This window comes from Caloenas nicobarica, chromosome 1, assembly GCF_036013445.1.
Source record: "Caloenas nicobarica isolate bCalNic1 chromosome 1, bCalNic1.hap1, whole genome shotgun sequence".
NCBI lineage: Eukaryota > Metazoa > Chordata > Aves > Columbiformes > Columbidae > Caloenas > Caloenas nicobarica.
In genome coordinates, this window is record NC_088245.1 from 22,602,357 (window position 1) to 22,621,700 (window position 19,344).

A 19,344-nucleotide genomic window follows, 5' to 3' on the forward strand; every position below is an offset into this window, starting at 1 on the left:
GAAGCATGACTGCAATTCTTCCTTCAAACTTACTTGAACCCCAGATTTCTGCCCAATGCCTAAGGCTGTCCCAGTTCCAAGGTTCCAAGATATGGGGCAAGAAGAAGGGAAGTACAAATGCATCAAGATGGGATGGAGGAGGAGAAACTACTCCTCTTATACAGTGTGTAGCGTTTTGTACTGACAGAATTTGAAGGCCAAACAAGCTGGAGGGCAAATAAACTGCCCCTCAGTTGTGTAGCATACCTGCAATCCAGCTGTTGCTTTAATCAAGTCATCAAGGACATTTTTTTAATTATTATTTAAAATAATTTTATGTCTTTTTCTTAGTGAATATTTGATCCTTGTTTGCAAAATGGAGCTGCTTCAAACAAAAGAGGTAAGGGCATTGCTATGCCTGCATAAACCAAGTCCTTATGGTCCTGGTGGATGAAGGAAGGACAGGGCAAAGAGAGGAAAGGAGAACTTTGATTCTGCATAAGCAGAGGGAAGCACAGAATCCAGCCACTAATTTCCTAAGCACTGTAACCACTGGAGCATGTCTTCCATAGAAGGAGCTCAATGGCTACACTTCAGGAAAGTCTCATTTTCAGATCTGAGTTAGGTCAAGTATGAGGGGTACGAATTTGCTTGTCCTGAAGAGATGAAGGTAGTTCCTTTTATTTACAAAAGTAGAACTGTAGGCAAGGGACCTTCACTATTAAAACCCTGGTAACTACAGACTTAGGCACTAGGAGTAGAAGCCAGAGTTTGGAATTTCATGGTATTATACTTCTGCATCTAATTGCTGTCTACAAGCCGAGGTGGACACAAAAGCTGACCTTCTGGTTCTGACCCACCATATTTCTTTTCCTGCTCTTCTCATACAACAATAATAGTTTTTACATTTTCCCAAGGCTTTTTATGAGTGTAAAAGCCCTAAAAAATTCTAAGTGGTCAGCTTGCACGGCAATAAGGCTCTGTATGAATATCTAAAAGTTGCACATCCAGTGGAGGGAACGTGTGACTGGAAGCTATGCACCCCACTAATGTGAGCAGATGAGGGTGAGAAATGAACCTCACTTTTTCACCAGCTCATGCCTAGGGGCGTCCTCCCCCACCTTACTCTATGTAAAGGGGTACGACCTTCACCCCATGCCATGTATGTCCTCCTGATGTAGAGTCAGTCTCTGGCTCCTGCACAGCGATGCAGCCTGGCTTCAGTTCCAACATAGCTGTTGTTACCAACCCATGACACAATCACACCTTCAGTTTTCTGTGTGAACTTATCCTGAGGGGTGTATTTGTGCTGCATGGTGTGGATGGGGTAAAGGTGGATAAGCCAACATTGCAGAAAAGGTGGGGCTAGTTATCAGATGTGGAACTCCATCCTGCTGTGACCTAGTTAGAAGCAGCCCAGGTATTTAAAGGTAACACAGAGTTATACTGAGCAGACACATCAGTACAGGAATGGATAATATTTTTCAAGCAAATACACTTAACAAAAGCTGCTAACAAAAATAATCAATCTTCTAGTCAGTCAGAATTGATGCCATTGACTCCCTGCGCCTTGATAGTGTTTAAAATATTCCTGACTACTGCTGTGTTGATACGAGTAATGCAAATCCACGCACTTTCTGTCAGTGAAAAACACAGGAAAACAAGGCTCCAGGGCCAAACAGTCTGTTGCAGCAGGAAATGTTTTCAGAACAAAAAGTGACTGGGTCATGCGCAAGCTTTGTGATAGCAATTATTCTGGCAGCTCTACAAACTGTCTGTTGGGGCAGGTCAGTTCATCTCCCTTGACCCAGAGTACTTCTTTCCTTTATTAATTGGCTGCTTTGACTTGCTGGTTTTGGTCCCTAGGTGGTTGTTGGTTTTTTGGGTTTTTGGGGGTTGGTTTGTTTGTTTGTTTGGGGGTTTTTTTGGTTTGTTGTTTTGGTTTGGTTTGGTTTGGTTTTTAGGTTGTTTTGTTTTGGGTTTGGGTTTTGTTTGTTTGTTTCTTTGTGGATTTTTTTCATTTTGTGGGAGTTTTTTGTGGTTTGGGGGTTTTTTTGGTTTGGTTTGGGTTGGGTTGGGTTTTTTTTGTAAGAAAAGGAAGACGTATGGCAGGAGAAGCCACAAGAATCTGTGGACAGAAATGCCTCTCCATTGGCAATGTCTGATTTTCAGTAACCTTGGCATATGTCGTATGAATGGGCTAGGAGATAAACCCCAATCCAGGCATAGGTCACTGTTATTGCAACAATCCATCTAGCTTTACACTGACTTTCAATATACAGGAAATTTTTAAGCAAGCAAAGATCTCATGGGAGGTGGGAGTGCATCAAGGCATGGAATCCAACTTCCACATCAGTTTCAGGGACTTTCCCTTCTGAGGCCTAAATCATCTAAATGAGAACATTCCTGAGTTGACTAGAACACATCTCTCACTCTGAGCTGCCCACCAAAAATCTTTAAACAAAGCATAACAAGTGATTAATGGTGATATGAACTTCCCTGACACATGCACAGCCAAGAGTAATATTATGGTACAGCCTGTTATGCTTGATTAAATAAAATGTTTTGGTACTCACATTTGGCAAGCTTTTGCACAAAGCAATTGTATCAAACTACACATCTGAGTAAAGAAACTTTAATTTGTTCAAAGGCTGAGTGTTCACGTTCTTTTCTCCTTTCGCTTCCTTGTTCCTCTAGCAAGAAGCAGCTCACACCACCCTTGTCATAGCTGAACGTACATGACGTGTCCAGACTGTATTGCTGAACCTGCAAGGGGACGCTACAAGGGGGAAGACCTCACTGGAGAGGTGCAGGCATGGCGCTGTGACTCAACAGAGAGCTTGAGGGTGACCAGCCTGTTTCTGCAGCGTGCCTCAGGTGCTCGGAGCATGGGGAGAGAGCCCTGAAATGACTGAGAGTCTCTGGGCTGGATCTGCCAGGCTCAGGTAGCCTCCCTAGCCTGGCCACGGTGCCTGCTCTGTGGGAAGCAGGTTCAGAGTGAGCAGGGTGAAGCAGAATCAGCATGGGTGAGGAGTGAGCCCTGAGCCAGGAGTGACAGCGCCGGTACTGCTGGAGGAGATGCACTGAAGAGACGGATTTTGTGGCAAGTCAGTAGGTGTGTCTTGCTAGGATGTCCCATGTATGACCGTCTGAAGTGAGCATGATCCTATGAGCGTGATCATCCGCCGAGAAACCAGCTGTCACAGGAATTCTACCATAACATGACTGCTGATGAGTTCAGTTTCCCAGGAGGGGTATGAAGCCTAATTAGCATAAGTAAGGATCAAGACTTTCATTGGATTGTGTCACCAATGTTTTCATATGCTTTAAATTGTCTTAATTTTTTTAAGATCTGCATCCTGAAGTACGTACATCATTGATATTGTTCAACTTGCTTATACATAATCTTTAAACCATGTTTTATGCTATTGCCCGTACATCTCGACCAAACTGTGAGAAAGGCAGAGAGCGCAACATCAAAGCAAGCGGGAAACTTCTAGTGTGGCTGGACTGGTAAAAACATCTGCCTGTCGAAACGTTCGCATAATCACTCATGTCGTGGCTGTCAGACGACTGATACTTGTGTCATTCTGCACACTGCAGCTCACCAGTGGTACCTGGGGTGCTGGGGTTTAAAGAAAGAACATGCACCAGGACTACAAGGCAGTTAATTGCAAGTGAGAGCCACGCTCTTTGTACTGCTCTTCATATGTATTCTTTAAAGTAAATCCTGCTATATCTTAGTCAAGATAAGGTTTATTTTAACTAATGTCTTCTATAGCCCTAATTTATTACTTTGGGCTTTTCTTACCAAGATGTTCAAAAATACCTTTCCTTTGCATCTTTAAAAAGCACCATAGTATGATTTGTATTTTAATGCTTCTGCCAGTGTAAACTCCTGATGCATTCAGATTTATGTAGCACTTAAAAGACAGACACTTTATCAAAAAGTTTGCAGGCATGTTGAATTAGAGCCGTGTCTTGAAAAGAAGAAACCTTGTCTCATTTGTGAGACAGCGAAGGCAAGGATAAAATAGTTTAACTTCCACTGAGTAGTTTTTATTGCTGGAAATATACTTGCTGTCCTTTAATAACAATTTGGGACTTCAAGCAGTGCATAAAAATTAAGTACTTAAGAGCAATCTTGCTTTTTGAAACAGACATTTACTCAGCATGAGCAGCCTATGAAGTTTGCATAGGCAATATGAGCAGTTATTCAGACATACAGTAAAACATCTCAGAAGAAAGAGAATTCTCTTGCAGCACTTACCTTGAGGCATTTTTTACTTCAACCTGGTAGGTCCCTGTATAGCCAAAATCCATGCTGAGGCCTCACACCTTCTCAGCTGCATTGTGTCATTATCAAAGTTAATCGCAACTATGCTGCACCTTGGCCACGGCGTTCTGAGAAGAGTGCATGGTGCAATCATTGTGAAAGGGTAATTCATGCCCAAGAAGGAACTCTGGAGGACAGATGATGAGCATCCTTCCAGCAGCTTGTCTTGCTTTCCCTTTCTCGCTGCACTTCCCAGTAAAGGTTCATCAGCAGTTGTGACAAGTCCCCATTGATGAAGCCCACTGAGAGCCTGGACTGGGATTCAGCTTGTTGCCCAGCACTGAATTGGTATCTGCATAAGTTTTACTTTGTTTTCACTGCTGCTAGGGGTGAAAGGGACATGTAGCACATACAACAGAATCAAAAAAGGGATAAAGTCTCAGTTACTGTGCTTCTTTCCCTCCTTAAAAGTCAAGCTAGTTTAGATCCATGAAACAAAAGCAGTGTTCCTACAAAAATCACATGAATTCAAAGAGTAAAATAAGTTTACAATCATAGCTAGATATCACCACAACCCCAGGCAGACAACTCACTATTAATATTAGACTGTATTTAGATATTACATACACCTCCATAACTCTTCTCTCCAGCGCTGCTTCTGTCCATGTTTTGCATTCTCCATGGGGCTGAAGCAATAGCTCTGCAGCAGCTATGATGCTTTACAGGTGTAAGAGTTGAGGTTTGTGGGGAGAGGAATTAGCCTGTATTAGATTTGTTGAGGAGAGGAATTAACCTATATTAGGTCTGTTGATTTAATTGAAAAAACAGATATGCATTAGGTTTCATAAGTTCTTGACTTTCACAGAGTTGGGCATTTGAAATCAAGATTTAATGTTAAATTCTGTTTTACCAACTATGGACACAAAATTTGCTCTTACTTAAGCAGTGCAAATTCACTTGCCTTCGATAATATCAAAGGCCAGTGGTCAACAACTTGTGACACAGAAACATATTTTGAACTGCCCATAGTGCAGCTTGGGACAGTGCTGGGAAATTCTGCAGTTTGAAAATTCATCTGTGGAAGGGAAAATTTTCTGGTTTCTTCTGAATTCAGTGGAATCCTTTGACACAAACTGTCCCTGCCCTTCAGAGGCAAGATGCTGCCAGTTGGCTGACTGGTATCATCTTGCCTCTCGTGAGGCAGCATCCCTCAGCTCCCACTGAGCGGCTACCAGAGCTGCTCTTAACCTCTAAATTGAGAAAGAAAATACAGCTTGGCGTGTGCTCTTAAAAAGTTGCTTCTCCAGCTTTGGAGCTCAGTCGTCTTTGAGGATGTTTCATTTATTTGGGCTTGAAAACAGTTTTTAATTGAAGCTGTCAAAGCTCCAGACTGAACAGTGCTTTTAAAATTTGGTGTATCTCCCATGAATCACATCACATCCTGAGATCTGTATTGTATCAAGTTGCCTTTTTACAGCTCTAGGCTGAAAACTTAAAAGCAAAGTATTTTTAAAAGGCTGAATGAAAGAAAGGAAACACAAAGAGGTTTGTTTGGCTCATGGCCAGGCCAAGGTTGCTGTCTGGAGAATATTCTGAAACACAAATCACAAAATATGTAGACTTGCCATGTCATCAGTTATTTTTAGCAGAGCGAAGAAGGAACTCACTTTTAAGAAACATGTAAGGTGAAAGATGCAGCCTTAAAATTAACTTTGGTTTAGATTTGTTCCTTGAATTATTGGTGTCAAACAATGGTCTGCATTTTACATATCCCTTGTAGATGTCTTCTGTTCTGTATACAAAAACAAAATACACCGTGTTTTTATATAGTAAAAGCAGTAAGACTGAATAAACAACTATGTAGTTAAAACATAGTATGAAAAAGAAGAATTAGAATAATTTGGGAAAAAAACCCAAACAGTTCTACACATTTTTAAAGGCCTTGCATTTCTATACTTCATCAGCTTGCCTCATACTTTCATAAAGTTTCAGAAGAATGAAATCCAAAGATCTACTCATTCAACTTACACCTTGCTAGGCTGCTATATAGAATGCATTTCTGGCCTCTGGGCCTAATTCAGAATATTATCTTTACTCTTTTTAAGTGCTATGGTTCTTAATCTTGTACGTATTTTCGACTTTAATGGACCTCAAGTTGTGATGGCATTCATGCAGATACTGATGTTCTTACATGAAGAAAGAAAAGCACATGAAGCAATGTTCTAGAAACCGATTTGGCTGTGAGGCACAGAATCGGACCTACTGTTCTCCCATGGATGTGGGAGGGAAACAGTGATGGCAGCGGCAGCCACGCCGTCATGTCGGGTCATGGTCAGAGGGCAATGACCGTCTGTTAATCGGCTCTAGAGCTATAGCCCATGACTTCTTTTGCTTCCTCACACTGTAGCCCATGTACCATGCTAAATAGTTATTCCTGACTTTCATTATACTTAGTGCAGTCAGCTTGCTGCAGAGGGAAATCCCTGCTGCTACACAGTCCCAAGCCAATTGCAAACTAGTTTGCTTCTGACAAGCCACATTGCCTTGTATCAAAATAGATTTTTCTCCTTTAAAACAAATAAAATGAGAAGTGATGAAGGATCAGAATTCACCTCGGGCAAAATAACTGCTCTGTAAAATCAAGGAAATATTTCTGACACAAACAGTGATTCCCAATTGCTGAAGCTTTTCTTAAGGCTGAGTGTGGCCATGGTGTCAGTGTACGGGCTGGGCGGCCCCTCCTGCACTCCTGACTGGCTGCGTTTATTAGCAAGTACTCGTATGAAGGAGGAGGGAGGAAATAGGAATGCAGTTTTCTCAGTTCTTTGGAAATTCAAACTACTTCCCATTGCAGTACTGAAGAAATGAGCCCTGGTGTGCATGCAGGTGATCTACAGGCCCCATGGCATGTCAAGGACCATATCCTCCTTTTCCTCATGCAAACTGAGAAAAATTCAATTGAAATTCATGTTGCTGAAGTAGGGGGATTAGAGATAGATCTGAGGTTTTTGTTTCTTCTATTTTTTTTAATCAAGCTTTTCTAGTAAGTTACCAATTGCATGCAATGCAAGCTGTCACCTTGCAGAAGCCTTAAGTGCTGTTGGCAGAAATGTTCCAGTTTAATTAAGCCATTATAAAAGACTGCTACTTTTAATGTAGGAGGAGGGCTACTTTCAGGGATAGCTACAACAGAAACAGCTTCCTCCAGCAGAATTGAATCAGCCAGGGGAAAATGAGCCAGTAGCTGGACACAGTGCAAATAACGATTGAATAGCAGCCCAAAGAAAGAGTAAGGAACACACCAGCTAGGAGGGAAATGAAGACTGAGAAAACAGAGTATGAGCAACAGTTTTAAAGAAAACAACTTCTCATGTGAAAAGGTCATGAAAATGCTAGATTACCTCTCTGACAATACTGTGTAAGGAAGTAGTGATGACTGTGTGAAATGACGATTTGGAAACTGGAAGGCAGAAAGTGCTAATTTAAAATGCAGCCCACCTCATTAAAAAATCTGAGAGCTCAAAAAGCAGCTATTTTTAAAGATTAGGTTGTAGATGCACAGGATGGAGGAATTATGCATAAAGACAGGTTCAGAAGAAATGAGAAAAAGAAAAAGTTAACATCCAAAAAATTTCTTTATGATTCCGAAAGGAGTTCTTCAGACTGAATGAAAACCTCAGAGAAACCTTAGAGAAACTGGTGAAAGGCTTCCAATGGTAAACATTAGATTTCTGCAATTTGCAGTGAATGATGACGTGTGTATAATGAAAATCATCTTGAATGAGAGAAAGAAGGTCAAACTGAAGTAGAAGGAAAAAATATTTAAAGGACAAAGAGGAAAAAGCTTTTCTACAAATTAATGTAAGAAAGAGGACGCATGAAAAAGAAGCTTGTCAGAGGGAAAAGGGATGGAAGAGCATGACAGAAAAAACCAACATTTCAGATCCATAACTGGTAATGAGGAGTTCCCAGGTGTCCTTGCCCTGCTCCAGGGATGCGGGGAAGTTAGAACCTCACTCAGATTAGTCAAGGATCAAAGACTTCTGAAAGCCACATAAAGCCATTTTTTCTTTTTAACGTGGCTTGGTACACCTCTCAGCTAGTCCCATGTATACAACTGGAGTTTAAAGAAGAGAAATGGGATGAAAAGACTGAGAAGGACAAAAAACATGAACAGGGGAAATAGAGCTATTTTTAGCTTTCTTCTCCCCTAGTACTGTGTGAGTGATGAAATGTAATTAATATTGATCCTCTGTGATTCAGAAACTGCCTGTAGCAGCTTCTTTGAAGACATTCACCACTTGCACAGCTGCTGTTGGTTTTCCAGGGGCACGGAACTGCAGTGAGCACCACAAAGCGTGCAGGAGAGAAAAGGTACCACTGGGCATCACTCTGATGTGGGAACTGAATAGAGACAATGGTTTCAGCAAGTGCATTTAGATAGGTGCCTATCACAGGAATGCTTTAAATTGTTTAGAGTTGGGGAACGTGCTCATGAAGTTGGTGCAGCAGTCGCTAACGCATATGGCCGTGTGTGGGAGCACTCTCCTAGACAGAGTGTATCATAACTACTCCGAGTTGTGACCATTCAGCATGAAGCTCATTGTCTGTATCACCTGTGTGTGCCCAGACAAAACTTCCTGGAAAACCTGTGTCCTGGGAAGCTGGAGGCAAGAAGAGCAGAGCCTGTGGACTGTCAAAGTGCCTGTGCTGATATATTTCTGCCAATCTATTTTAATGACAAAGTTGCCACTCTTCTTCCCAGCCATGATAAGACACTGCATGTCACTGTCTCCCAGCCCATCTGTCCCATCAAATTGGCTTTTCTCCCTCTGGCTGTTTTGTGTTTCACTATCGTCTGCAGGTTTTAATCCCTCCATCTGATTAGTGAGGAGCAAAGCCAGTCTTAATCTGATAACAGCAGGGTAATGTAGCATTGCAAAGATAGGATGATTTAATTATCTAATCATTTTTTATTTATTTACTTATTTATGTGCTCTTCAGCACAATGCAATGTTTTTTGTTTCCAACAAACTAAAAAGTTGTACTAAAAGCACGTTGGATTTAAGACCACTTTATGAAATACTGATATTCTCCAGTAAGAAGAGGTTTATCTGAGTCCATTTCGGTAGCATGTTTTTATGCTGGTTTTCCTAATGGACTTAGCCTGTCCTCGGATTGGCTCCTCTTGGCACAATTTGCCCAGCCTGGAAAATTTTGCACATTGAGAAAAATAAAACCCAGGCAAATGTTCCCATATTAGAAAAAGTAGCTGCCCTCCAAATAAATTTCTTTGTTATTATTTCCACAATGACCCGGCTGAAATGACTTGCGGATTTTCAAGCTGGAACTGACAACATATCTAATGTTTGTGTTAAACAGAAGTGATTTATGCAGGCCTCAACATTTTAGCTATTGGTCCCGGTCTCAGACAGATTGGCTGGGAGTCCGGAAACACATTTATTTAAATTGTCTAAGTAAGCTTACTAGACATCTTGTAAGACATGAAAATAGGTGTTTAATAGACCTTCCCTGTGTATGGAGGTGTGAAACCCTAATTGCTTACATGAGGAGACACACATCTGTCACAGTCAGGACAAGGACAGGCACATCTGGGTTACAGGTGGCAGTGAGCCTCCAGCCTGCCCCCCAAGAACACAGCAACCCCTCCAGAGGTGTGGCTGGGACCTTCTCTCCTGATATCCCTCTGGTCGGTGACTCCAGCGGGCCACCCACAGATGTCTGCCTGCTCTAATGGCAGAGGGTCCCAGGGGCGGGGAGGCTGTGGGGGGCTCAGGCACGGAGACGCGTGTCCCGAGCGCGGCGTGCCCGAGGCAGAACTCCAAGGACACAGTCAGCAGCTGGACTAACTCAGGCGCAGATCAAGGCCGCTGCCACTGACCTTGGTGGGACTGGAATTTGCACAGCCCTTTTGAGTGTCTTTAGCTGCTTCTGCTGGCAATATGGAGGCCTTTAAGTGGAACATATGAAATACAATATAAAATAAAGCTATATTTTAACTTATTCTGCTGAGTCCAGTTTGGAGGCTTATGCCAAGGAAAAATTAAAATCACAATTGGAATCTTCAAAAAGAAGTAAAGTTGTATTTTATGCAAAAATACACACACAGAATTACAAAGGAACAGCATATACAGAAACCAAGCGGAGTAAAACTGACCCTTCCCCATAATAAGCCACAGTATCATAGGATGCTCAGGGTTGGAAGGGATCATCCAGTCCAACCCCCTTGCCATGGTCAAGGACTTTCACTAGATAAGCTTGCTCAAAGCCTCATCCAACCTGACCTTGAGCACTGCCAAGTAGTCAAGCTGCATTACCTTGCAGGTTGATGTGGACTTCACACGGGGCTGGGGACCGACCGCTGGTCAAACCAGCCCACGGCACCTGCTGCAGGCTGGTGCTTTCTATGCTAAGATATTTTTTTTGAGACACCAGACCCATCTGAAGGTCACCCAGTCTATTCTCGACTGGTTCCCGTCCATCCATGCCAGCAAGTACATTCTGCGTGGCGAGAGCCTCCTTCCTAATGATTTGGTAGCACTGAGCAAGCTTGACTCAGACCACTGAATGTAATACATTAAAGTCTTTGCGGAAGTTGAATAAATAGATAAATAGATTGATTGATTTTAGAAAAGTCCATTGATGCCAGACATAATTATTTTGCCATTTTGGGACATTGGTATGTGCATTCTGTGAATACTGAAAGGGGAATTAATCCAGCCTGTTTTCTGAGGAAGAAGAGTTGCCAAAGAAAACAATTACAATAATAATTACAATGAGCAACGAGTTCAAACCATTTTTTTCTCAAAAATGAAATGGGCAATATGATTTAAGTGTCTTCTGGCAGTATAAAGTATGGAAGAACATTTTTTATCACAGACATTGGTATTTTAGTTACAGTGAATTACTACCAATATCTAAAAGACAAGAAGATCTTAGAAGTTGAAGTTTCAAAAATATGCAATGTAAAGGACTATATCTATAATGAATTGGAAGTACAGGGCAGGAGAGGTGAACGGTCATTGAATTTACACAGGATGATTGTAAATACATTGCTTTTTTTTTGGAAGCTTCTAACACTTGATTCCACTGCAACCTTTTATTAACAAGAATTTAAGTTGATGTGTCCTCCCATCACATTAATGAAATTATTTTATGTGGAGTATACAAGCAGTACAGCCTATTATTAATATGGTCTCACATACTTCATCATATTTATAGTCTCACCAAATGTTAACGATTTTGTTGATCTTTCCTTGTTGTATATCTGCTTTGCACTGAAATTTTAATTAGAAAATTTTATACAACACAAGTGACTCATTTCTTACAGCTGCGCCTTGCTCTGCCGTGGAGCTGTGCCTGGTTCCCTGACACTGTCCTGGGGCTGTGAGCTGGTCTGGCCAAGTCCCACAGCTCCGCTGACACTGTGGTTCAGCTCTTTGTGAACCTGTGTAACACCAAGAACCTCTCACAGCCTCACCAGATCTTTTTAAGCACTCTCTATGCTTTCTAAGCTCAGGAGAGATATTTCAGCAGCCTTTCATATCTCCCACACATGGCAGGAAATTCATTCAGAAAGTCTTCTGCCCTCCTGGTCTTTTCTCTCCAGGTTCTTGGCTTTGCACCCTGGTGCCGATGCTTCGTGTGATGGTCACTCAGGTGAGGTCAGACAGCTTTAACACAACTGTCCACTACTGCAGTTACAGATGTTCTCCACCTCGTTACAGAACTCCCAACAGCAATATCTCTCAAGCATAACACCACCACACATTCAAAGCAACCTCTTCCCCATACCTCCTTTCCACACGTAGCCTCTTTGTCCCACCAGATATTCACAAGAGGTCCTCTCCTTGTCTGAGGAATATGGAGGGGGTTTTACTTTAGGCTTACACTGAGAAGGCTGGTCACAAAGTGACTCCTGGGCCAGGTAAGACATGCAGGCAAGTGTGGTTCCCAAAGAAGGGTCATGTTATGTGGCTGTCATCAGGGTTGTGCTGTTTGGGAGGCTGAACCCCTGGGATGGCAGGTAGGGAAGGAGGGAGGCAAACGGGCAGTGAGGCTGGCTGTTAGGCCACCTGGGATGCTGCTTGGTCCTGTGGCAGAGCACTGTGACCTTCAGATCTAAGAGACTTGTTGCCTTCTTCCTCTCCTCAGTTCTGTGATGGTCTGTCAGCCACGGGAAGATTTGCACTGGCTTCTACACAGCCTACTTGTGTATGTTGGTAGGCAGCAGCAGGCAGGTACCACTGAATCACGAGCTTTTTTCAGTGCATCTGGGCAAGCTGGTGCTTTCAATGTTTGGACAAGCTGCAGTAATGTTTCTCAGCAGGTCTCAGTATGTCTCTTGCCAAACATTAATGTGCAAAGCTCATACCTGCCCCAGATAGACTTAAAATGACGGAGAAAACATCTGCTCCCTGAGTAGATTTTTCCAGGAGTTAACTATGCTCACGGTGAAAAATCTGGTCCTTATTTCTGTTCTGGTTTTATTTGGCTTAGCTTCCAGCTAAAGAACCTTCCTTTTCCTTCAGCTTTGACTTTTAGAAATCTTCTCCTGAACAGATACTTCGATCAAATCAACTCTGAGCTTTCTCTTCAACAAATTAATAATTCAAGGTTTGTCTGTTACTAGATTCCCTGGGCTGCGAATCATTCTTCTAAGTCCTTTTGGAAGTCCTTTCACATTTTTCAGAGTTCTTCAAAGAAATTAGCAGTTAATGCTGGGCAGTATACCAGGTATGGCCACAAAGTCTTCATCTCAACCGAGTGCAACTGAGGTGCAGGAGTGCTCTGGTGTTTTGTGCATTCTTGGTCTTCTAACCACACAACTAATTAAAGCTGTGCTGGCCATTAGTTTGTGGCTGCGTGAACCACCGAGTAACAGAAACTGTATCATCCCCACTTCTTCAGACTCCAGTGCCCTACAAGCCTCCCCATGTCGCTCTGAAAGGCCACACGCATCTTTTCCATTTTAATTAAAAAGCCTTAAAGGTTCAGTTCATCTCTCCAAAAACAGTTATTAGAAATCTACCTTTCATAATTTACTTCCAAGCCCAGATGCCTGTATTAGCTACAATGTTAATTCTGCTTTGTATTCACTGGAGCCGTTTCAGCTTGTTTGAGAACTGGTTTCACTGGCCTCTGTCCCTGTCGCTGTATTTTAACACAGCTTATTCTGCAAGGCCGATGCATTAATCCGGTTAAGAAACCAGAACAGGTATTTCCGGCCTAAGATGTTTCAGTCATTGAACCCCCAAGGGTGTTTTACTCTGTTATTGTGGATTGAATTTATGACTGTTTTTATTTCAATTGAATCAGAATTGTTATGCTGGGGATAAATTTGTCCTGGCTTGTTTACTAGCTTATTTGAATGATTACACAATTGTCACACTTTAGGAAATAATTCTGCTATTCAAAGCATAAGGCTAATCAGAATTTTCTCCTTGGAAATAAAAGATTACGGGTAGACAGCATAGAGGAGAACAAGGCTATATTATCTCATGAAAGCAATCAACAAACACTAATCCCTTTAAGTGCTCAGTTTTGAAGTGGAATAGCACTGTGCATGGTATAGAATTAGGAATCAAATATACAGAATACAAAGGGTTCAGTCTGTACTACTAGAGAGGTGGACAAAGTAATTAGACAAATCACTTCATTCTCCAGTTTGCCTGTTTCTGTAAGAAAATGCTCTTGCTGGATTGCTGTTTGCACAGCTCTGCGATTTTCAGTTAATACTGCAAGAGACAGAGTAATTATATTTGGTTTAGAAGTTCTGTTATTACGTCAACACTAATATTTCTGTTACCTAATTATCACTTTGAATCACCCTATATGAACCTTGCCTTTTTTTTTTTTTTCTTCCAGTTTGGGCAAATGGTTTAGCTAATTGCCACAGGCATTTTATCCACTTGATAAATGCCCAAGAAAGGACATCAAGCTGTACTTGGCCACATTAGATTGCACTCAGGAACATGAAGGAGACCTGGCTTGAGATTTTTAGTACATCATCATTCATACAAAGTTTGCTGACCTTTCTCATAGTTGCCCAGCAACAAAGCATCTAAGCCAGTCTGTTTTAATAAATGACCTGGGAAGCAGGGGTTTAATGAATAACACAAAGATACAGGACTTCAAAAGTAAGGTCTTCACAGCTCTTGTCTTTAACATATCAAGCTGAATTTTGCCCTAGGAAAATTCTCCTTTCTCTTATAATATTTAAATAAATGTCTTGTAAGTCTATTGATATTTAAACTGTGAATTAAATGCCTCTATATAGACTAACTTTAAGATTATTCCTGTGTAACTGCATCTAGCTGTTCCTGCTCTGGCAGGGGAATTGGACTAGATGATCTTTCGAGGTCCTTTCCAATCCCTAACATTTTGTGATTCTGTGGTCATAATCAACCTCTAGATGATGGATGTTCTACCTGAATAAGTTGAAGAAAAATTGTTTTGCCCAACATGTTCTCATCTTAAAAATCATATGGACAAAATGTTCCTAACATATGGATTGCTGAATAAGGTGGGACCGCCAAGACATTAACACCATCTTAATTTTTTCACTGCTTCAGTATGCTGGGTTAATACAATCTAATTGCCCCCCAGCCCTACAGTGCTATATTCGCCATTTCAGTAAAATGTTCACAACTACTCAGGTCTGTTATTCAGCATATAGCTCTTAATAGTGTTGTAAAATAGCTCCCAGGGAAGCCTTGCCTTCTAAAAATAGACCAGGACAATGAGGTTGCAATTGTGTTTGAAAAAATTTGCCAGAAATGTTTATAAGGCCTGGTACAGCCCTGGGGGAGGACAGGGGCTTATCAGCACTTGACGCACAACAGCCACATCATTCAGGTGAAGGCAAAAGTGAGCAGAAATATTTCAGTGTGTTACCAAGAAACGAGCTTCCTTGTGAAATTTATTGCCCATGAAAATAATGGATTGCAGAATTAACCTGTCACACAGAGAAACAGATAACGTGGCCTTGTGATCTCAGCTCGAGGGCTGTGGTCAGGCTGGAGGTTACTGGCAGCACAGGTGACGCTGGGCTATACGCAGCTTCATGAAATAATCGCAGCAGAAATCTCCTAGTTTGTTTCAGTTCTTCATTTTTTTTCCCTTTTTCATACAGTACAAAAATGCACAAACTACTGTCTTCAGGATCTTTGTTATAACCCCAGGGCTGGCATTGCTCCCTGAGCAGCGCTGAGCCGCCGTGCAGGCGGCAGGTGGGCAGTTTTGGAGGATCTGGGCTGCAGGCAGCGGCACTGAAATCACAGAATCACAGAATGTTAGGGATTGGAAGGGACCTCAAAAGATCTTCTAGTCCAATCCCCCTGCCAGAGCAGGAACACCTGGATGAGGTTACATAGGAAGGTGTCCAGGTGGGTTTTGAATGTCTCCAGAGAAGGAGACTCCACAACCTCCCTGGGCAGCCCGTTCCAGTGTTCTGTCACCCTCACCGTGAAGAAGTTTCTTCTTAAATTTAAGTGGAACCTCCTGTGTTCCAGTTTGCACCCACTGCCCCTTGTCCTATCATTGGTTGTCACCAAGAAGATCCTGGCTGCACTCTCGTGACACCCACTCTTTACATATTTATAAACATTAATGAAGTCACCCCTCAGTCTCCTCCAAGCTAAAGAGACCCAGCTCCCTCAGCTTTTCCTCATAAGGGAGATGTTCCACTCCCTTCATCATCTTTGTGGCCCTGCGCTGGACTCTCTCCAGCAGTTCCCTGTCCTTCTTGAACTGAGGGGCCCAGAACTGGACACAATATTCCAGATGAGGTCTCACCAGGGCAGAGTAGAGGGGTAGGAGAACCTCTCTCGACCTACTAACCACCCCCCTTCTAATACACCCCAGGATGCCATTGGCCTTCTTGGCCACAAGGGCACAGTGCTGGCTCATGGTCATCCTGCTGTCCACCAGGACCCCCAGGTCCCTTTCCCCTACACTGCTCTCTAACAGGTCATTCCCCTACCTATACCGGACCCTGGGGTTGTTCCTGCCCAGACGCAAGACTCTACACTTGCCCTTGTTGTATTTCATTAAATTTTCCCCGCCCAGTCCGCAGCCCGTGCAGCTCTGGCTGGCGCACAGCCCGTGCCGGGTCAGCCACTGCTCCCGCTGCTCCGAGCAAGCCGCGGTCCCGGTGCGCGCCGCCGGAGCGCTTCCCCACGGCCTCTGCGTGCGCTCCGAGCGCCGCGGGCCGGCTGGCTGGCGGGGGGCCGGTGGACGCGTGATGTGTTTCAGCCGCTCCCCCTGGGAGCACGGGGGGACACGGGGAATGCGAGCGGCGAACCTGCCTCCTCCCAGAGCCTCCAGCTAATTAGCGCTGCTGCGGGAATTGTAAACCGGGGCCTCGAAAGTGCTTCAAAAATAAATGTTGTATTGTCGCTACCCAGACGCCCGATTTGGGGCCCGAGGGGGCCGCTCAGGCTGCTCGGCCCGAGGGCGAGTGCGGGGAAATCCGCCCGGGCGGGGAGCGCGGGCCCCGCACCAGCGCAGCCGCCGCGAGGTGGCGCCCGCAGCCAGGCGGAGCCGCGGCCGCCGCCCCGAGCGCGCCGGGCGGGCAGCGGCGCCGGGGCGCCCCTTGGGCGCTCCGACTTGCCTAAGGGCGGGGGGGCCGTGTCTCTGCTTGTTTATTTTTAGGACTTTGACAAACGCCCGGAGGTTTCCGGGCAGGGGGAATTCGCTGCCCCCCCAGCCCCGCTCGGACAGACCCACCGCAGCTGCTCTCCCCGCCCCGGGCACGTCCTGCCCGCGGCACCGAGACTGGCTGGCAAAATGTGGTCAGGTAATTACGCGGCTAAAAGGAGAACGCCGTACGATTCACTTGGAATCTCTCTCCAGCACCAAATTGTATTTTTAAATACAATTGTATTTTTAAAGTACAATTGTATTTGTAAAGTACAATTGTATTTTTAAATACAATTGAATACAAAAGACGGTAAATCACAATATTACATTTTTAACCTACTTTAAACAACATCTTACACTACCAAAATTTGGGATCTTTTTTCACTCAAGCAATACAGACTTAGCCGTACCTATATTTCAGTTTGCCAGGAGATAGAGAAGAATTTCCTAAGAATGCAAGAAGCTGTTAGATCTACTAGTTTATGAGAATGTCCACTGGCAGCATTTATCAACTTGCAGTGTTTTTGCTGTCTCGTCTGGAGGGGAATTCTAGCCAGGGAATTTGGGAAGTGTGCTCAGTTTATTTTAGCATTTGTAATATTTTTGCAAGCTGTGTGCTACTCATTAGAGAAAACGGCAAAACCAAAGTGAACCCTAAAGCAGTTGGAGTGAATACAATAGGAGAGAAAAAAAGCATCATCTTGCTTTTGTGACCAAGGTCAAAAAGGAGAAACTGAAGGGAAATAACAGCACAGAAATGTCCCAGAATGTAGTAGTTTTAATTTTCTTAGCATTAAGCTAAGGCTTCAGGGAGCTGATGCAGCCTTTCTGATAGAAGTGATTTAGTGTCAGAAATCTGAGATAAAACTGAGTTTGTGTGGGAGGGAAATAGATGGAGGTTTAACTGAAGAGCATTTCTTATAAATTAGGACAACTGAGCAAAACGGCAGCAAGGACCTACTTCTGGTGGTTATGGTTCTGCTGAAATACTGAGTTTTTTTCTGTAAAGACAAAGGAAAAACATTCCAATTAATTAGATTTATTTACAGCAACTGGGTTTGGGATCAAAATAATTGCCTTGAGACCCAAGTGCAGCTGCAACACACATTCCAGATGTGAAATGTAACGATGTGTTGCAGCTGACCTTATTTTCTGATTTTCAACCCAGAATTGGTCAGGACTGGTAAGTGGATAAATTCATACCATCCTCTGAGTTAATCCAGTGCAGAGGTACTATCACATTCCCCAAACAATCAGATGTGTTCTGGGGACAGGCAGGCAAACAGCTTCCTGACAGTGGAAAAGTCATCCCCTCGGGTCTGGGAGGCAGAGAATTGTGACCCACTAGGGCATGTATGCTCCAAGATCTTACTTTGGATTGCAATTTGAAGCTCAACCCAGCAACAAGTTACTACCGCAGACCTCGTGTGGTCTACAGGTGAGGGAGTCCCCCAGGAACCCCCCTCCTGGGGAAAGCAGCAGCTGCCTCCCACCACGCTTCTCCTGCAGGCAGTGTGCGCTTCACACTTGGGTTTGTTCACTCCGAGTTCAGACTGGTTTTGTGTTAGGCTACTGAGAGGCATCGTGTGAACATCTTAGTGACAAAAAACAAAAAACCAACAAAACAACAAAAACCTGTAGAAAAGCTAAGTTTTGCCACTTTCCTCAGACACCTAATGAGACCTAACGTTTGCAAGAGCATTGAACAAGCTTTCCCGTGACTCTCCCAGCTTCTCTCCAGAAGACGGTGATGACAAGTGAGTGTCTGTTTTTCTCAGTAATTTCTACAGGGAATTGGATATACTGTACCATGCTTGATGCTTATTCCAAACTAAGACAATTAGTCGATCTAATCGAGCTGGTATGTGTAGTTTTTTTCATTCTTTTGTTACTCTTGCCTCAGCATAGCTGGGCAGAAATATTGCAAACATGTGATGCACATCCCCAGTCTACTATGATTTTTTTACGTATCAGAAATGTTTTTCTTTAAAGCTTCAGCTGGCTTAATTCTTTTGAAGTGTCTTTTTACATCCATTTTAGGTGTCTGATTGAGATATGCCTAATAGGCCAGAGTTTTAGAGGCTCAGGTGTCTGATTCTTCAGGAAAAAAAGGTAGAGCCTTTGAAAAGCCTTTTTTTTGGAAGCAGAGTTCAGTGTGTTTTCCATAGGAGGCAGCCTGGGCTTAACGTAGACAGAGGACAAAACCTCCCACAGTTCATTAGGTTAGGGAGAACTGTACGAGAAACTCCAGAGTTAACTGAAATGTACTTTATTTCCTGCTAACTTGTGCTATCAGATGCCAAACTTTCTTACAACAGGAAAGAATTTCTTTTAGCATAGGTCACTGTACTGGGTCTCCCTTTTGTAAAAATTTGAGCAGTAATTGACAAATGGCTCTTCATGAAGAGGAAAAAGAATTCCTACAA